Below are 20,058 nucleotides of genomic sequence, written 5' to 3'. Positions count from 1 at the left end.
AAGGTCAACACATCTAAATAGTGCAGTATTCCCTCAGTGCCACAGCAGAATTGTCAATCTAATGGGCTAAGTACATGAGAGGACAGGTACAAGGTAGTAAACATTCTGCTTCAAGTATTCACAAAGGAAGGTATGCCTTCCTCTCAGGCATTCAGAAGTTGTGAAAGGCACGATATGACCTTAAATTCCAAACCTACACAATGTAAGCATCATTTTAAAGAGGACTTTCTGGTCGAATGGATTAAATAACTTGTCTCTCAACACTGGGTTCTAATCCTCTGATTTAATTTTCAGTAGGATCTAAGTCCTCAAACAGAAAAACAGGGCTTGTTTAATAAAAATGAACATAAAAATGTTAGAACTTGGAGCAGGAATATTCCACCTGGCCCTTCGTGCCTGCTCCGCCATCCGATAATATCGTGGCTGATCTTTTTGTGGACTCAGCTCCACTTACAGGCACTCTCACCATATCCCTCAATTCCTTTATTGTTCAAAAAAAAGCTATCTTAGCTTTAAAAACACCTACTGAAGTAGCGTCAACTACTTCACTGGGCAGGGAATTCTAAAGATTTACAAATCTCTGGGTGAAGAAGTTCTTCCTCAATTCAGTCCTAAATCTGCTTCCCCTAATTTTGAGGCTATACCCTCTTGTCCTAGTTTCACCTGCCAGTAGAAAGATCCTCCTTACTTCTATCTTATCTATTCATTTCATCACTTTATATATTTTGATAAGATTCCCTCTCATTCTTCTAAATTCTAATGAGTATAATCCCAGTCTACTCAGTCTCTCCAATGAGCCAACCCCATCAACTCCAGAATCAACCTAGTGAACCTGCTCTGCCCCCTCAAGTAAAGAGACCAAAACTGCACCAGTACTTCAGGTGTTGCCTCACCAGCACCCTGTACAGCTCTGCAACATAACCTCCCTGCTTTTAAACTCAATCCCTTTAGCAATGAAGGACAAAATTCCATTTGCCTTCCTAATTACCTGTTGTACCTACAGATCAACCTGTCATTCATATACAAGGACACCCAGGTCCATCTGCATAGCAGCATGCTGCAACATTTTACCATTCAAGAAATAATCATTTTTACTGTTACTCCTATCAAAATGGATGACTTCACATTTATTAACATTGTATTCCATCTGCCAGACCTTTGTCTACTCACTTAAATAGACAATAGGCAATAGACAATAGGTGCAGGAGTAGGCCATTCTGCCCTTCGAGCCTGCACCACCATTCAACATGATCATAGCTGATCATCCTCAATCAGAATCCTGTTCCTGCCTTATCTCCATAACCCTTGATTCCACTATCCTCGAGGGCTCTAGCCAACTCTTTCTTAAACTGAACCTCCACTGCCCTCTGGGGCAGAGCATTCCACACAGCCACTACACTCTGAGTGAAGAAGTTTCTCCTCATCTCTGTCCTAAATGGTCTACCCCGTATTTTTATGCTGTGTCCTCTGGTTCGGCACTCACCCATCCTGCCTCCAGAGTGTCCAATCCTTTAATAATCTTATATGTCTCAATCAGATCCCCTCTCAGTCTTCTAGACTCAAGGATATACAAGCCCAGTTGCTTCAGTCTTTCAGCGTAAGGTAGTCGCGCCATTCCAGAAATTGACCTCATGAACCTACGCTGCACTCCCTCAATAGCCAGAATGACTTTCCTCAAATTTGGAGACCAGAACTGCACACAGTACTCCAAGTGTGGTCTCACCAGGGCCCTGTACAGCTGCAGAAGAACATTTTTGCTTCTATACTCAATCCCTCTTGTTATGAAGGCCAGCATACTATTAGCTTTCTTCACTACCTGCTGCACCTACATGCTTACCTTCATTGACTGGTGTACAAGAACACCCAGATCTCTTTGTACTGCCCCTTTACCTACATTACTACCTATGTGGAATCAATCTGCCTTCCTGTTCTTGCCACAAAAGTGGATAACCATACATGTATCCACATTAAACTGCATCTACCATGCATCTGACCGCTCACCTAACCTGTCCAGGTCACCCTGTAATCTCCTAACATCCCCCTTACATTTCACCCTGCCACCCAGCTTAGTATCATCAGCAAATTTACTAACGTTATTACTAATACCATCTTCTATATCATTAACATATATTGTAAAAAGCTGTGGTCCCAGCACTGACCCCTGTGGTACCCCACTGGTCACGCCTGCCATTCCGAAATGGAGCCGTTTATCACTACTTCTTGTTTCCTATCAGCCAACCAACTTTCAATCCAAGTTAGTACTTTGCCCCCAGTACCATGCGCCCTAATTTTGCTCACTAACCTCCTATGTGGGACTTTATCTAAAGCTTTCTGAAAGTCCAGGTACACTGCATCTACTGGATCTCCCTCGTCCATCTTCAGAGTTACATCCTCAAAAAATTCCAGAAGATTAGTCAAGCATGATTTCCCCTTCATAAATCCATGCTGACTCAGACCTATCCAGTTACAGATGTGCCGTAATTTCATCCTTTAAAATAGACTCCAGCATCTTTCCCACCACTGAGGTCAGACTAACTGGTCTATAAATTTTCTGCTTTCTCTCTCCCACCTTTCTTAAAGAGTGGTGCAACATTAGCCACCCTCCAATCCACAGGAACTGATCCCGAATCTATCGAACTCTAGAAAATAATCACCAACGCATCCATGATTCTCGAGCCATCTCCTTCAGTACCCTGGGATGTAGTCCATCAGGCCCCGGGGACTTATCAACCTTCAGACCTAACAGTCTCTCCAACACTAATTCCTGGCAAATATAAATTCCCTTAAGTTCAGTTCCTTCAGCCACTGTTACCTCAGGGTGATTGCTTGTGTCTTCCCCAGTGAACACAGATCTGAAGTACCAATTCAATTCTTCTGCCATTTCTTTGTTCCCCATAATATATTCCCCTGTTTCTGTCTTCAAGGGCCCAACTTTAGTCTTAACCATTTTTTTGCCTTTCACATACCTAAAAAAAGCTTTTACTTTCCTCCTTTATATTTTTGGCCAGTTTACCTTCGTACCTCATTTTTTCTCTGCGTATTTCCTTCTTCGTGATCCTCTGTTGTTCTTTAAAAGCTTCCCAGTCCTCCATTTTCCCACTTATCTTTGCTATGTTATACTTTTTCTCTTTTAACTTTATATGTTTCTTAACTTCCCTCGTCAGCCACGGCCACCCCTGCCTCCTCCTAGGATCTTTCTTCCTTTTTTGGAATGAACTGATCCTGCATCTTCTGCATTATATACAGAAATACCCACCATTGTTCCTCCACTGTCATCCCTGCTAAGGTATTGCACCATTGAACTTTGGCCAGCTCCTCCCTCATAGCTCCATAGTTCCCTTTATTCAACAGAAATATTGTCACTTCCGATTATACCCTCTCCCTTTCAAATTGCAGATTGAAGCTTATTGTATTATGATCACTACTTCCCAATTGCTCCTTCACTTCGAGGTCCCTGATCAATTCTGGTTCATTGCACAATACCAGATCCAGTATTGCCTTCTCCCTGGTAGGCTCCAGCACTAGCTGTTCTAAGAATCCATCTCGGAGGCACTCCACAAAGTCTCTTTCTTGAGGTCCAATACCATCCTGATTCTCCCAGTCTACCTGCATGTTGAAATCCCCCATAACAACTGTAGTAACATCGTTGCAACAGGCCAATTTCAGCTTCTGATTCAACTTACATCCAACATCCAGACTAATGTTTGGGGGCCTGTAGATAACTCCCAAGAGGGTCTTTTTACCCTTAGAATTTCTCAGCTCTATCCACACTGACTCTACATCCCCTGATTCTAGGTCCCCCCGCGCAAGGGACTGAATATCATCCCGTACCAACATGGCCACACCACCCCCTCTGCCCTTCAGTCTGTCCTTACGATAGCACATGTAGCCTTGAATATTCATTTCCTAGGCCCTGTCCACTTGAAGCCACATGTCAGTTAACCCCACAATATCGTATCTGCCAATTTCCAAAAGAGCCTCAAGCTCATCCATCTTATTTCTAATGCTTCGTGCATTCATGTATAGTATTTTTAATTTGTTATTGCCTTCACCCTTCCCATCAACTCCTAATTCACTCAACCTTACAGCATGATCCCTTTTTGAGTTTTCTGCCTCATTGATATATTGTCTTTCTTGACTTCCCTTGTTCTAACTTTCCCTTCAATTTCCTTCTTAAACATCCAGTTTGTCCCCTCCCCCCCTCTACTTAGTTTAAACAAAGCTGTGTTGCAGTAGCAAACCTGCCTGCCAGAATGCTGGTCCCTAACCTATTAAGGTGCAAACCGTCTCTCTTGTATAATTTATGCTTACCACAAAACATATCCCAGTGATCCAAGAATTTAAATCCTTGCTTCCTGCACCAGTTCCCCAGCCACATGTTCAAGTCCATTATCTCCCTGTTTCTGGCCTCACCAGCCCAAGGAACTGGAAGCAAACCGGAGATAACCACCCTGGACGTGCTGCTTTTCCGCCTTCTTCCTAGTTCTCTGAAGTATCTATGTTCCTCTACAAAGTTGCACAGTCCTCTGCACACTTTGCTCTGCCACTCATCTTAGTGTCATCTGCAAACTTTGACACACTACACATGGTTCCCAACTCCAAATCATCTACATAAATTGTGAATAATTGCAGTCCCAACACTGATCCCTGAGCATACCACTAGTTACTCATTGCCAATCAGAATAGCACTCATTTATCCCCACATTTTGCTTCCTGTTAGTCAACCAATTTTCTATCCATGTTAATACTTTATCCATAATGCCATGTATCTTTATCTTATGCAGTTGTACCTTGTCGAAGGTCTTGTATGATACCTTGTTGAAGGCCTTTTGGAAATGTAAGTACACCACATCTACTGGGACACCATTGTCCACCTTGTTTGTAATGTCTTCATAGAATTCCAAAAGATTACTTAAGCATGAGCTGCCCTTCATGAACCTATGCTGCTTCTGCCCAACAGGACAATTTCTATCTGGATGCCTTACTATTTCTTCCTTGATAATAGACTCAAGCATCTTCCCCACTACAGAAGTTAAGCTAACTGGTCTATAATTTCCCCATTTTTTGTCTACCGCCTTATTTAAACAGTGGCATTGCATTTGCTGTTTTCCAATCTGCTGGAACTGCTCCAGAGTCCAACTAATTTTGAAAAATTACCATAAGTGCACTTGCTATTTCTCCCACCTTCTTTTTTAGTACCCTGGGATTCATTCCATCAGGGCCAGGAGACTTTATACTTTGCTCCATTTGCTTACCCAACACTGACTCTTCCGTAATAATGATTGTGTCTAGGTCCTCACCTACCTTCAACTCTTTGTCACTTATTGGCATGTTATTAGTGTCCTCCACTGTGAAGACCGACACAAAATACTTATTCAATGCCTTGGCCATTTCATCATATCCCATTGCTAAATGCCCCTCTCATCCTCTAAAGGACCAACATTTACTTTAGCCACTCTTTTTCATTTTATATTGTTACAGTAACTTCATAATAAATTCTTTCTAAAACTGTCAAGATTAGAGTGCAAAATCATGGTGAAATATATTTCAATTAGAAAAATTTAGTTTAAAGACCTACAAATGAAGCATCATACTGCTTCCACTGTGTCAAATCATTAAAATGTGTGAAATAAGCCAACATATGAACATGAACAACACTGGAACCAATTCCATAATCTTTTCAATCTCAATTTCAGACTTTGAATCTGTCCACTGAACAAATTTGTGGATCATTTCACCAAATGCACACAGCCAGTCCAGAAACAATCACAATCAGCAGGCATTTAAATGGCATCTTTAATGCAGAAAAGCATACCCAAGGCACATTATAGAGGCAGAAGAAAGCCAAAAGAAGAGAAGTTGAAGGTGACTAGAGGTCCATGAAAGAGATAGATTCTACAAAGGTTGGAGGAACAACATGACTGTTCAGTGAGGGTTTTCCATACACCAAAAGACAAGGACAATGATGGGGGGGGCAAAAGGAAGTGGGAATGCAAAAGAGGCGAGAGTCAGAGTGAGAGGTTGTTCAGGGGTTGGAGAAGGGTGAGTGGACATTTAACACAGATAGAGAACAGTACTCCCTCCATTTTTATCAGGCAAGTGAATGTCTAAGGTCCTTGAACAGTAGCAACTTCTGAACATGGAAGGCAATGTGTTGACATATCAATCAAGCCAATCATCTTAGAATCTTGGAGTGTCTCCATGGCTGTGAGGCTTAGAAGGAATACTGCTAGGGAGGAGAGAGGCTATGGAAGGATTTAAACACAAAGATGAGAATTGAAAGTGCTTGATACTGCAAAGGCTATTGACCCTGACAACATCCCTGATAATGTACTAAAGACTTGTGCCCTGAAAGTAGTCATACTCATAGCACAATTATCCCAGTATAGATACAAGACTGTAATCTACTGAACACTGGGAGTATTTGTCTAAGTGTCTTCTGTCCACAAAAGTAAGACAAATTCAATCTGACTACTTATGTCTCCATTAGTCTACTGTCAATCATCCACGAGATGACAAAAGGTGTGCTACAAAGCAAAAGAAAAAGAACTCTATACTAATCTCAGCAATAACCTGCCTATCAGTGTTCAGTATGAGTTCCATCAGGGACACTCTATTGCAAACTTCATTACAGCTATTGACAACTAAAGAAAGGGAGAAATCAACTTTTATGGCAGACTAGCAAATAATATATAAACAGACAGTAAGAGCTTCTATAAATATATGAAAAGGAAGACAGAGGCCACAGTGAACATTGAACCCTTAGAGAAACAGGCTGAGGAAATAACAATGGAGAGTCAGGAAATGGCAGAGAAATTGAATAAATACTTTGTATCAACCTTCATGATAGAGAACAATAAGACCATTTTGGGGTGGGGGGGCAGTAAATAAACATATTAGCTATCACTAGAGAAAAAAATCTCGGGAAACTAATGCGGCTTCGGGTCAATAAGTCCCAGGACTTTTTGAGTTTAACGGAACTAACCAGAGAGATAGTGGGTGTACTGTTATTAATCTTCCAAAAATCCTCAGATTCAGCAAAATGTTCCAGAGGATTGGAAAACTGACAATGTAACACCTTTATTCAAAAAGAGAGGGAGATAAAAAGCAGTTAACTATAGTCCAGTTAGCTTAACATCTGGTGTGTGGAAAATGTCAGAATCTAATATAAAGGATACAATAGCAGAGCATTTAGAAATACATAATACAATCAAGTAGACTCAACTTGATGGTCCAAAGATGTCCAGGCTAGTTGGATTAGCCATGGGAATTACAGGATTACAAGGATAAGGTAGAAGGTGGGTCTGGGTGGGATATTGTTCGAGCGGTTGGTATGGATTCAATGGGCCAATGGCCTGCTTCCACACTGTATGGATTCTATGATCCTATAGTTTTACAAAGGAATAATTTTATTACAGTTTATTTATTACAAATTTATTACAGTTTTTGAGGTAACAAGCAGGATAAATAAAGAAAAATCAGTACATGTAACATATTGAATTTCCAAAAGGTAATTATGAAGTCATAGAATCCTAAAGCACCAAGACAGGCCCTTTGGCCCTAACTGGTCCATGCCAACCAAAATGTCCATCCACGCTAACCCCATTTCTCTGCACTTGGCCCATATCCTTCTAAGCCTTTCTTATCCACGCTTTTGTCCAAATGCCTTTTAAATATTGTTAATGTACCTGCCTCAACCACCTCCGCGGGCAGCTCATTCCATATGCATACCACCCTCTGTGTAAAGATTGTCCCTCAGGTTCCTTTTTATTCTTTCTCCTCTTACCTTAAACTGATGCCCTCTAGACCTCGATTCCCCAATTCTGGGACAAAGGCTGAGTGCATTCCCCTATCCATACCACTCATAATTTTATATACCTCTACATGGACCCCCCTCAGTCTCCTATGCTCTAAAGAAAAAGATCCTAGTTTGTCCAACCTCTCCGACCCCATCACCAGGGATATATTACCCTCCCCACCCCTTTCCGCCTTCCGCAAAGACCGTTCCCTCCGTGACTACCTGGTCAGTCCACGCCCCCCTATGACCCACCCTCACATCCTGGCACTTTCCCCTGCCGCCTGAGGAATTGTAAAACCTGTGCCCACACCTCCTCCCTCACCTCTATCCAAGGCCCTAAAGGAGCCTTTCACATTCATCAAAGTTTTACCTGCACATCGAGTAAAAAGTGAGGTCTGCAGATGCTGGAGATCAGAGCTGAAAATGTGTTGCTGGTTAAAGCGCAGCAGGTCAGGCAGCATCCAAGGAACAGGAAATTCGACATTTCGGGCATAAGCCCTTCATCAGGAAAGCCATTCCTGATGAAGGGCTTATGCCCGAAACGTCGAATTTCCTGTTCCTTGGATGCTGCCTGACCTGCTGCGCTTACCTGCACATCCACTAATATCATTTATTGTATCCGTTGCTCCCAATGCGGTCTCCTCTACATTGGGGAGACTGGGTGCCTCCTAGCAGAGCGCTTTAGGGAACATCTCCGAGACACCCGCACCAATCAACCACACTACCCCGTGGCCCAACATTTCAACTCCCCCTCCCACTCTGCTGAGGACATGGAGATCCTTGGCCTCCTTCACTGCCTCTCCCTCACCACCAGACGCCCGGAGGAAGAACGCCTCTTCTTCCACCTCGGAACACTTTAACCACAGGGCATCAATGTGGACTTCAACAGCTTCCTCATTTCCCCTTCCCCCACCTCAACCCTGTTTCAAACTTCCAGCTCAGCACTGTCCCCAAGACTTGTCCGGACTTGTTCGACCTGCCTAGCTCCTTTTCCACCTATCCACTCCACCCTCTCCACCCTGACCTATCACCTTCATCTCCTCCTCCACTCACCCATTGTACTCTATGCTACTTTCTCCCCACCCCCACCTTTACTAAAATCCTTGTAAACTACATCAATTATACTAACCTCAACGACACTCCTGGTCACCGGCTTGAAAAATTCAATCAAATTTGTTAGGCATGACTCCCTGTAATGAAACCATACTGACTATCTCTGATTAAATCTTGCCTCTCCAAGTACAGCTTCATTCTTTCCTTTACAATTTTCTCCAACAGTTTCTTTACCACTGATGCAAGACACACTGGTTTGTAATTCCTTGGTTTATCTCTACTACACTTCTGGAAAAGTGGAAGAACATCAGCTATGCTCCAGTCCTCTGACACCTCCTCTGTGGCCAGAGAAGGATTAAAAATTAAAATCACAGCTGCTATAACTTCATCTTCCTTCTCCAATGTGAAGACAAATGTGTAGTACCCAGTTAACACCTACTAAAGTCCTCTGACTCAACAGACAGATGGGTGCCTAATGGGCCCTACTCTTTCCCTGGTCATCCTTTTCATCTTGATATATTTATAAAATATCTCTCCCTATTCTATTCTTACCTGTCAGTGTTTCTTCATACTCTACATCACTTCCAGTTTTAATATCTATAGCTACAATAACAAAACAACCAAAAAAATCAAATTCTTAAGAAACATACTTGTTCACATGCTCCTGGCTACATTAATAGGTCATCTGTCAAGTAGTGCATGTCAGAATTAAACAAGGTTGGATTAATAACCTTTGCCTAGATTCCACAAGTGCCAAGTTTTTTTGTTGTCTTGCCTTTGGCTTGTTGCTTTGATCAGTTACTCTGTGTGATTTGGTCAGAGTTCACAACAGATGAAATTTCACATGGTTTACAGACAGAACTTCCCTGATGGAATTAGAAAATATCTTAGACTAATTTTAACCACATCAAGCTGGTTAGTGGTTTGTAACATTATTAAGATATCTTTGTGTTCTATGGTCGAATAGCATTCTAACCTTATAATATATATTTTTATGTCAGATGAAATTTAGCTTACTATAATTTGGTTCTGCATAACCAGTTATCCATCGTCGTGCTCTGCAATCCACACACTATTACTCCTGACCACAACAATCCAAGATACAAAAGAAAAATATTATCTATACATAATCCACAATAATTGGCATTAAACAAATTGCAAACAAATACTGTACAGGACTGCCTAAAAGGAGGGACGGAGACAATCAAAGAAAGCATCACCATCAACTTGTCAGTCATTGCAGTGTTCTTGCCCAGACAGAACACTCCGGTCTTGAATCACAATCACAAGATCCAGTGCAGGATGGTGAGCTGGTCTATCCGAGTTGCTGCCTTTTTTGAATGAGAAGTTAAATCAAGAGGCCATCAGCCTTCTACGGTGAATAGGAAAGATCCCACGGCACTATTTCAAAAGAAAGCAGAGGCCGCTCCTCACAATGTCCTGGAGCAACTATTTATCCCTGAACCAAAACCTAAACTATCACTGGCATGCCAGTGCCCGTAGGATTTCCCTGTCTGAAAACAGGCTGCCACGTTTCTTATGAAACAACTTCAGAATAAAATTGGCTATAAAACGTTTCGGGAGATCTTGGTGAGAACGATTGTAGGAATGTAAATGTCGCTTTTCTGTAATACGGAGAAATAGGAAGATGCTAGCTGGATTTAGTTTTTAAAATGGTTTATATCGGAGCAGCGACTTTTTCTCAGGTAAACAGGTGGAAGATGCCAGGTCCAGGCTGAGCTTCAAATACCCACAGAAGGGACCATCAGTGGGATCCCCACACACATAGAGCCCGGCTAATGGTATTTTCCCTTTCTATATGTTTCTCTGGAGAACCTACAATTCTAAAATATTAATGGATATTAAAATCTGATACAAACCAATGGTTTTCTCGCAGTCGATCGCCACTCCGTATCCAAACGCTGACAACAACTGGATAGCAGCAGAAAAGACAAGCTGAGGGCGGGGAGAGAAATGCAGCAGAGGGCGGGGGGATAGATGATCGGCATATATAGAGCCAATAGGATATGGCATTAGCCATAGCCCCGCCCCGTGAACGGTGTCACTCATTACTTTCAGCCAATAAACAATGATGTAAGGTGGGACATCCTGTCACGTCCGTCACGAAACCGGGCCTAGATTTTTAAAGGGGAAGCTTTATCTATTAGAAGGTTTGCATTTGAATCATTTTCTGTCAGGGACCGCTATTTAGTGTGGTGGTAGATCGGCTCCGAATGTCAATGATAGATGGTGGATAATTTACGGACGGAAGCTGCGCGCGGCTGGACGACCGTTAGCCGCGAGATGACGGTTTGTTTGTTTACATGGAGCTCACGCGAGGCTTGGGCTCGAGCTGTGCGGAGGAAATCAGAGCAGAAACCGGGATCAGACAGGAAAACCGGGATCAGACAGGAAAACCGGGATCAGACAGGAAAACCGGGATCAGAGACAGACGAAAACAGGGATCAGAGGAAAATCAGGATCAAAGAGAGACAAAAACCGGAATCAGAGACAGACAACAACAGCGTTCAGAGAGGAAAACCGGGATTAAACAGGAAAACTGCGATCAGAGAGATAAAAAAAAAGGTGAGACAGGAAAACCGGGATGAGAGGGACAAAAACCGGGATCAGAGGAAAATCAGGATCAAAGAAAGACAAAAACCAGGATCATACAGGAAAACCAGGATAAGAGACAGAGAAGAGGTGAGACTGGAAAACCAGGATCAGAGACAGACAAAAACCGGGATCAGAGGAAAATCAGGATCAAAGAGAGACAAAAACCGGGATCAGAGACAGACAACAGCGTTCAGAGAGGAAAATCGGGATTAAACAGGAAAACTGCGATCAGAGAGATAAAAAAAAAAGGTGAGACAGGAAAACTGGGATGAGAGGGACAAAAACCGGGATCAGAGGAAAATCAGGGTCAAAGAGAGACAAAAACCGAGACCAGATAGGAAAACCAGGATCAGACAGGAAAACCGGGATCAAACAGGAAAACCAGGATCGAATAGAGACAAAAACCGGGATCAGACAGGAAAACCGGGATCGAAGAGGGACAAAAACCAGGATCAGACAGGAAAACCAGGATCAGAGACAGACGAAAACAGGGATCAGAGGAAAATCAGGATCAAAGAGAGACAAAAACCGGGATCAGACAGGAAAACCGGGATCGAAGAGGGACAAAAACCGGGATCAGACAGGAAAACCAGGATCAGAGACAGACGAAAACAGGGATCAGAGGAAAATCAGGATCAAAGAGAGACAAAAACCGGGATCAGACAGGAAAACCGGGATCGAAGAGAGACAAAAACCGGGATCAGAGACAGACAACAACAGCGTTCAGAGAGGAAAACCGGGATTAAACAGGAAAACTGCGATCAGAGAGATAAAAAAAGGTGAGACAGGAAAACCGGGATGAGAGGGACAAAAACCAGGATCAGAGGAAAATCAGGGTCAAAGAGAGACAAAAACCGAGACCAGATAGGAAAACCAGGATCAGACAGGAAAACCGGGATCAAACAGGAAAACCAGGATCGAATAGAGACAAAAACCGGGATCAGACAGGAAAACCGGGATCGAAGAGGGACAAAACCAGGATCAGACAGGAAAACCAGGATCAGAGACAGACGAAAACAGGGATCAGAGGAAAATCAGGATCAAAGAGAGACAAAAACCGGGATCAGACAGGAAAACCGGGATCGAAGAGGGACAAAAACCGGGATCAGACAGGAAAACCAGGATCAGAGACAGACGAAAACAGGGATCAGAGGAAAATCAGGATCAAAGAGAGACAAAAACCGGGATCAGACAGGAAAACCGGGATCGAAGAGAGACAAAAACCGGGATCAGAGACAGACAACAACAGCGTTCAGAGAGGAAAACCGGGATTAAACAGGAAAACTGCGATCAGAGAGATAAAAAAAGGTGAGACAGGAAAACCGGGATGAGAGGGACAAAAACCGGGATCAGAGGAAAATCAGGGTCAAAGAGAGACAAAAACCGAGACCAGATAGGAAAACCAGGATCAGACAGGAAAACCGGGATCAAACAGGAAAACCAGGATCGAAGAGAGACAAAAACCGGGATCAGAGACAGACAACAGCGTTCAGAGAGGAAAATCGGGATTAAACAGGAAAACTGCGATCAGAGAGATAAAAAAAGGTGAGACAGGAAAACCGGGATGAGAGGGACAAAAACCGGGATCAGAGGAAAATCAGGATCAAAGAGAGACAAAAACTGGGATCAGAGGAAAACCGGGATCAAAGAGAGACAAAAACCGGGATCAGGGGAAAATCAGGATTAAAGAGAGACAAAAACCAGGATCAGACAGGGAAACCAGGATGAGAGACAGAGAAGAGGTGAGACAGGAAAACCAGGATCAGAGAGACAAAAACCGAGATCAGAGAGGAAAATGAGGATCAGAGGGAAACAAAACTGGGATCAGAGAGAAAAACCAGGATTAGACACAAAAACCTGGATCAGAGAGAGACAAAAACCGGGATCACAGCAAGACAAAAACCACGAATGGAGAGGGAAAAGTGTCAAGAATGTGGTGCTGGAAAAGCACAGCAGGTCAGGCAGCATCTGAGGACCAGGAGAATCATCGTTTCGGGCATAAGCCCTTCATCAGGAATGATTCCTGGCACGGGGCAGTACGGTAGCTTAGTGGTTAGCACTGCTGCCACACAGCGCCAGGGACCCAGGTTCAATTCCAGCCTCGGGTGACTGTCTGTATGGAGTTTGCACAATCCCCCTGTGTCTGCGTGGGTTTCTTCCCACATTCCAAAGGTATGCAGGTCAGCTGAATTGGCCATGCTGAATTACCCATAGTGCTAAATGCATTTGTCAGATGGAAATGGATCTGGGTGGGTTACTCTTCGGAGGGTCAGTGTAGACTTGTTGGGCTGAAGGGCCTGTTTCCATATTGTAAGGGAACTAATCTAATATCCAGTATCTGCAGTCCTCACTTTCCTCTTGGAGAGGGAAAAACCTGGATCTGACAGGAAAAGCCAGGATCAGAGACAGACAAAACCCCAGATCAGACAGGAAATAGCGGGATCCGAGAGTGGGAAAAACTAGGATCGGATAGAAACAAAAACTGGAATCAGAGAGGATAGAAAACTGGTATCATACAGGAAAAGCAGGATCAGTGTGTGACAAAAACCAGGATCGGACAGGAAAATTCAGGATTGAAGGACTAAAATCAGGATCAGACAGGAAAAATCTGGATCGAAGAGGGTCAAAAACTAGGATCAGAGAGAGACAACAAATGAGATCAGACAGGAAAAAACAGGATCAGGGAGAGACAAAAACTGGGATCAGACTGGAAAAACTAGAATTATAGAGGGACAAAACCCTGGATCAGAGAGGGACGAAAACCTGAATCAGACAGGTAAAACCAAGGTTAGAGCAGGACAACAACCGGGATCAGACAGGAAAAAGTGGGATCAAAGACAGCAACCAGGATTAGACAGCAACAACCATGATCAGAGACAACAACCAGGAAGAGACAGGAAAAACCAGGATCAGAGATGGAAAACTGGGATCAGACAGGAACAACCACAGTCAGAGAGAGACAACAACTGGGATCAGAGAGGAAAACCAAAATCAGAGAGAGACAAAATCAGGCATCAAAGAGAAACAGAAACCGGATCAGGGAAAGACTAAAACCAGGGTCAGAGATGAAAATCCAGGATCAGAGGGACAAAAACCAGGATCAAACAGGAAAAACTAGGATCAGAGAGGGACATAAATCAGGATCAGACTGGAAAAACCAGATGAAAATCCAGGATCAGAGGTACAAAAACTAGTACCAGAGAGGAAAACCTGGATTAGTGAGAGACTAAAACTGGGATCAGAGAGGAAAAGCCAGAATCAGACAGGAAAATCTGGGAGCAGCGTGAGAACAAAACCAGAATCAGAGAGACTAAGACCAGATTCAGCGAGGGAAAACCGGATCAGAGAGGGACTAAAACCGGGATCAGAGATGGAAAACCAGGACCAGACAGAGACTAAAACCAGGAAAAAATTCAAATCAGCGAGAAACTAAAACTGGTATCAGAAAGGGATAACCGGGATCGGAGATTGACTAAACCAGGATCAGTGAGAAAGGAAAAACCGGGATCAGGGAGAGGGATAAAGGCAGGATCAGAGAGAGGGAAAACCAAGATCAGAGAGAGACTAATACTGAGATCAGAGAGAGGAAATACCAGGCTCAGTGAGCAGGAGAATTGGGATCAGAAAGAGAGCAAAAACCAGGTTCCAGAGAGGAAGACCTGATCAGAGAGAGGGGATACCCGGATCGAGAGAGGAAAAACCAGGATCAGAGAAAGGGAAAACTGGGATAGACAGAGGGAAAACTGGGATCAGAGAGAGATGGGAATAGGGAACAGAGACAAGGTAAACCAGGATCAGAGAGAAAAAAACAGGAACAGGCAGACAGAAAACAGAATAAATCAAGCACAGAGAGAAGATAAACTTGGATCAGAGAGAGGAAAGCCAGGATCAGGGAGAGAGAAGACGGGATCAACTAAAGGAAAAATCAGGATCAGAGAAAATTCAGAAACAGAGAATGAGGTAAATCAATTAAAGAGGAAAATTGGGATTAAGGCAAGATGGAAACTAGAAAAAGGAAGAGAGGGACACCAGATCAGAGGGAGAAAATAACATAATCAGAGAGAGGAAACCCGGAATCAGATAGAGGAAAACCAGGATCAGGGAGGAGATTTGGGAACAGAGATTGAGGAAAACCGGGATCTGAGAGAGAGGGGAAAAGGGGATCAGAGAGAGGGAAATTTCATATCCAAGACTGGTCAGGATCTATGTACATTAGTCAAGTCATCCCTCAGTTTTCCAAACACCAGTGAAACCAAGCTCAATCTGACCTTCATAAGACAATATGATCATTCAAGGTATTGGTCCAGTAAAGCTTTCTTGAAACTCCATTTTACACCTTCCTCAAATAAGGAAATCAGAAATGACACAGTATTCAAGGTGTGGTCTCACCAATGTCCTATATAACTGAAGTGTAACATCTTTTTTATGTTCAGTTCATCTCCTAATAAAGGAGAGCATTCCATTAGCTTTTTTTTAACCAAATGCTGTACCTGTATAATAACTTTTTGTGACACATGCACTCTTAACACTTGGATCCTCTGCACAGCTAGAATTCTGCATTTATTCACCATTTAGGTCATACTCATTTTATTCATCCTTCCAAAGTGAACAATTTCGCACACTGTATTCCTCTCTGTCTTTCACATCACGAATTACAACTATTACTGGTGTGTATGTTTTATCTTTTTTAATACAGACAAAGCAAAATGCTTGTTAATTTCATCCTCTTAGTTCCATATTATCCAGAATCAACGTCTAATTCCCTAAAAGATAAACTCTCTTGTTATTTACTCATTTCCTTTTTAGATACCCAAATTTAGATTAGATTCACTCCAGTGTGAAACAGGCCCTTTGGCCCAACCAGTTCACACCAACCCTCCAAGGAATAACCCACCCAGACCCATTTTCCTCTGACTAATGCACCTAACACTATGTGCAATTTAGCATGGCCAATTCACCTAACCTGCACATCTTTGGACTGTGGGAGGAAACAGGAGCACCTGGAAGAAACCCACAGACACAGGAAGAATGTACAAACTCCACACAGTCACCCGAGGCTGGAATTAAACCTTGGACACTGGTGCTGTGAGGTAGCAATGCTAACCACTGTGCCGCCCAAACCCTTGTTTATATGTTTTTTGACATTTCTAGCAAGCTTCCTCACGTACTTACGTGTTTACCTTTTAGTAATTTTCTGCTATTTTTATATTCAGACCAATCATCTTTCACAGTTAGAGACTTTTTCCTAAAATTTGATAGTTACCTTTGTCATTCATTGCTAACAATTGAAATTGCATGGAGTGAGTAGAATGTTGAAACCTAGCATAACAATGCTGGGGATATCAGGTGTATGCCAAAATAGATTATCCACTCAGCACTTTTGGGTGAAGATACTTTCAAATGCACCAGCCTGTTTTATGCACAGCTGGGTTGATCTCCTCCATCATTCTGACCTGAATATACTGCTTCTGACATGTCTTCCTGCACTCTTCATAAAACCAGAAATAATCCCCTGGCTTGTTGGGGATGCAAGAGTGGGAACTATGCCAGGAGCACATTTGATTTATTATTACCAAACGTAGCAAGATTCAGTGAAAAGTGTTGTTTTGTGTGCTGTCCAGATAAATCATACCTTACATAAGTACTTCAAGGTAATATAATGCAGAATATAGTGCTATAGCTAAATGATGGTAATCAATAGACTTCATTAATGTAGGACCTCATGGGGTCTAAAGTCAATGTTGTCCTTCATATTAAAGACTCCCAGGGGTCATCCCTCTCTTCCAAATTCAGATGTGCAGCCACATCGCCAGGGATAGTGATAACAATATCTGAGATGCAGTCATTCTCACAAAATCATTTAATGTCAGGTTGTTTCAAACTCTTCAGACAGGACAGGGAAGGAAGTAAAAGGGGGGGGTGGAGTTGCATTGCTGATCAAGGACAATATCATGGCTATGCTAAAGGAGCACAGTATGGAGGTCTTGGGTAGTGAGGCATTATGGGTGGAGCTGAGAAATAAGAAGGGTGCAGTCACACTGTTGCTGCACAGGTAGATAGAGTGGTCAAGAAGGCATATAGTATGCTTGCCTTCATTGGACAGGGTATTGAGTAGAAAAGCTGGCAAGTCATGTTAACATTGTACAAGACATTGGTTCGGCCGCATTTAGAATACTGTGTACAGTTCTGGTCGCCACATTACCAAAAGGATGTGGATGCTTTGGAGAGAATGCAGCGAAGGTTTATGAGGATGTTGCCTGGTATGGAAGGTGCTAGCTATGAAGAACGGTTGAGTAGGTTAGGTTTATTTTCATTAGAAAAAAGGAGATTGAGAGGGGACCTGATTGAAGTTTATAAAATCATGAAGGATATAAACAGGGTCGATAGAGACAAGCTTTTTCCGAGGGTGAAGGATTCAATAACAAGAGGTCGTGCTTTCAAGGTGAGAGGTGGAAAGTGTTTCACACAGAGAGTGGTGGGCGTTTGGAACGTGTTGCCAGCAGAGTTGGTAGAGGCAGGCACAGTAGATTCATTTAAGATGCGTCTAGATAAATGCATGAGTAGGTGGGGAGTAGAGGGATACAGATGCTTAGGAATTGATCGACAGGTTTAGACAGTACTTTTGGATCGGCTCAGGCTTGGAGGGCCGAAGGGCCTGTTCCCGGGCTGTAAATTTTCTTTGTTGTGTTTGGTATGCTTGCCTTCATTGGTCTGCACATTGAGTATCTGCATAGAAATTGGGAGATTATTCTAGTTTCCTTGCTATAGGAAGAGTTCAGAAAAGATTTACAAGAATGTTGCCAGAGTTAGAGAGTTTGAGCTATAGGGAGAGGCTGAATAGATTGGGGATATTTTCCCTGGAGCGTCGGTGGCTGAGGGATGACCTAATAGGGGTTTATAAAATCATGAGGGGCATGGTTAGGCTGAATAGCCAACGTCTTTTCCCTTGGATGGGGGAATCCAAGACTAGAGGGCATAGGTTTAAGCTGACGGGGGAAAGATTTAAAAGGCACCTAAACGGCCAACTTTTTCACGCAGAGGGTGGTGCATGTATGGAATGAGTTGCCAGAGGAAGTGGTGCGGTCTGGTATAATTACAACATTTAAAAGGCATCTAGATGGGTATATGAATAGGAAGGGTGACCAACCAACCCAACCACCCCGTGGCTCAACACTTTAACTCCCCCTCCCACTCCACCAAGGACATGCAGGTCCTTGGACTCCTCCATTGCCAGACCATAACAACACGACGGCTGGAGGAAGACCGCCTGGGAACCCTCCAACCACAAGGGATGAACTCAGATTTCTCCAGTTTCCTCATTTCCCCTACCCCCACCTTGTCTCAGTCGAATCCCTTGAACTCAGCACCGCCTTCCTAACCTTCTTCCTGACCTCTCCGGCCCCACCCCACTCCGGCCTATCACCCTCACTTTGACCTCCTTCCACCTATCGCATCTCCATCGCCCCTCCCCCAAGTCCCTCCTCCCTACCTTTTATCTTAGCCTGCTGGACACACTTTCCTCATTCCTGAAGAAGGGCTTATGCCCGAAACGTCAAATTTCCTATTCCTTGGATGCTGCCTGACCTGCTGCGCTTTTCCAGCAACACATTTTCAGCAGTAGCTATCACCATTGTTAACAGCTAACCCGAGAATGCAACCTTTTTAAAAAGAGGGTTTTGTGATTTACGCATGAAAGAAGTGAAACTATCACTGTATTCAAACAGATGAAAGGCTTAACAGACAATCAATTTTTCAATGTATAATTTCAGTTACATCACACTGCAAATTTTTGCTATAAATTCTGTGTTACGATCGAGCCCTCCACCATCACCTGATGAAGGAGCGTCGCTCTGAAAGCTAGTATGCTTCCAATTAAACTTGTTGGACTATAACCTGGTGTTGTGTGATTTTTAACTCTGTTCAGGATGACAGTGAGCCAACCTTTGTCTGCAGGTAATATAACGATGTTTTTGTCTTTTTTGAGGTTTTCTAGGGGTTTCTTTTCTTTTGTGTTCAATTTGTTTCCTTCCCTGTTTCGGCTCAGAGTAGGTGCAATTGTCTGTCTGATCGTTTGTTGTGTTTCTTCCGTGAGATTGTTGTCCTTCAATGTGGTTTCTAATGCCGCTAGGAAATCCTTCTTGTCAGCGTCTCGGTAATTGAAATTTAATCCTTTGACTAGTACCGCTTCTTCTGTGTCTGATAGGGTCCGGTCTGATAAGGCCTTTATCCATGTCCCTGTGTTATCGGTTTTGTCTTTTTTTGTGAGTTTGTCCAGTTTTTTCTTCAGGTCCCGACTTTTCTTTATCTGTGTTTGTCGTTGTTTGGTGTTTATGGCTCGTTCTATCGCATCTGTCCATTCTTGATTTGTTGCTTGTTTGAATAACGGTTTTTGGCGCGCAATTTCCTGGTTGTATTTTCGAAGTCTGTGGTGTGCGTCATTGATTAGTTCTCGGAGCATTCTGCGGCCGTTTTGTTCTATTAAACTAGTAGCACACAAACCCACCAACACTCTCAAACAAAAACTAACAAACTTAAAAGTACATCCCATGGACAAAACCAACGTCATCTACAAAATTCCACGCAAGGACTGC

General features: G+C 43.1%; 1 protein-coding gene across 2 annotated transcripts in view; it reads right to left on the bottom strand.

The window, feature by feature from the left end:
- The window catches only part of bcas3 (BCAS3 microtubule associated cell migration factor), a 1,146,863-nt gene extending 1,136,056 nt beyond the window's left edge, over nucleotides 1-10,807 (bottom strand). For both annotated transcript variants that reach the window (XM_060847956.1, XM_060847957.1), the window contains exon 1: nucleotides 10,732-10,807. The gene's annotated coding sequence lies outside the window, so the exon portion shown is untranslated. The remainder of the gene's footprint in view (nucleotides 1-10,731) is intronic.
- Nucleotides 10,808-20,058: the final 9,251 nt, after the last annotated feature.

Source organism: Hemiscyllium ocellatum, chromosome 31 (genome assembly GCF_020745735.1).
Source record: "Hemiscyllium ocellatum isolate sHemOce1 chromosome 31, sHemOce1.pat.X.cur, whole genome shotgun sequence".
Taxonomy (NCBI): Eukaryota; Metazoa; Chordata; class Chondrichthyes; order Orectolobiformes; family Hemiscylliidae; genus Hemiscyllium; species Hemiscyllium ocellatum.
This window is presented reverse-complemented; position numbering and strand designations above follow the sequence as displayed.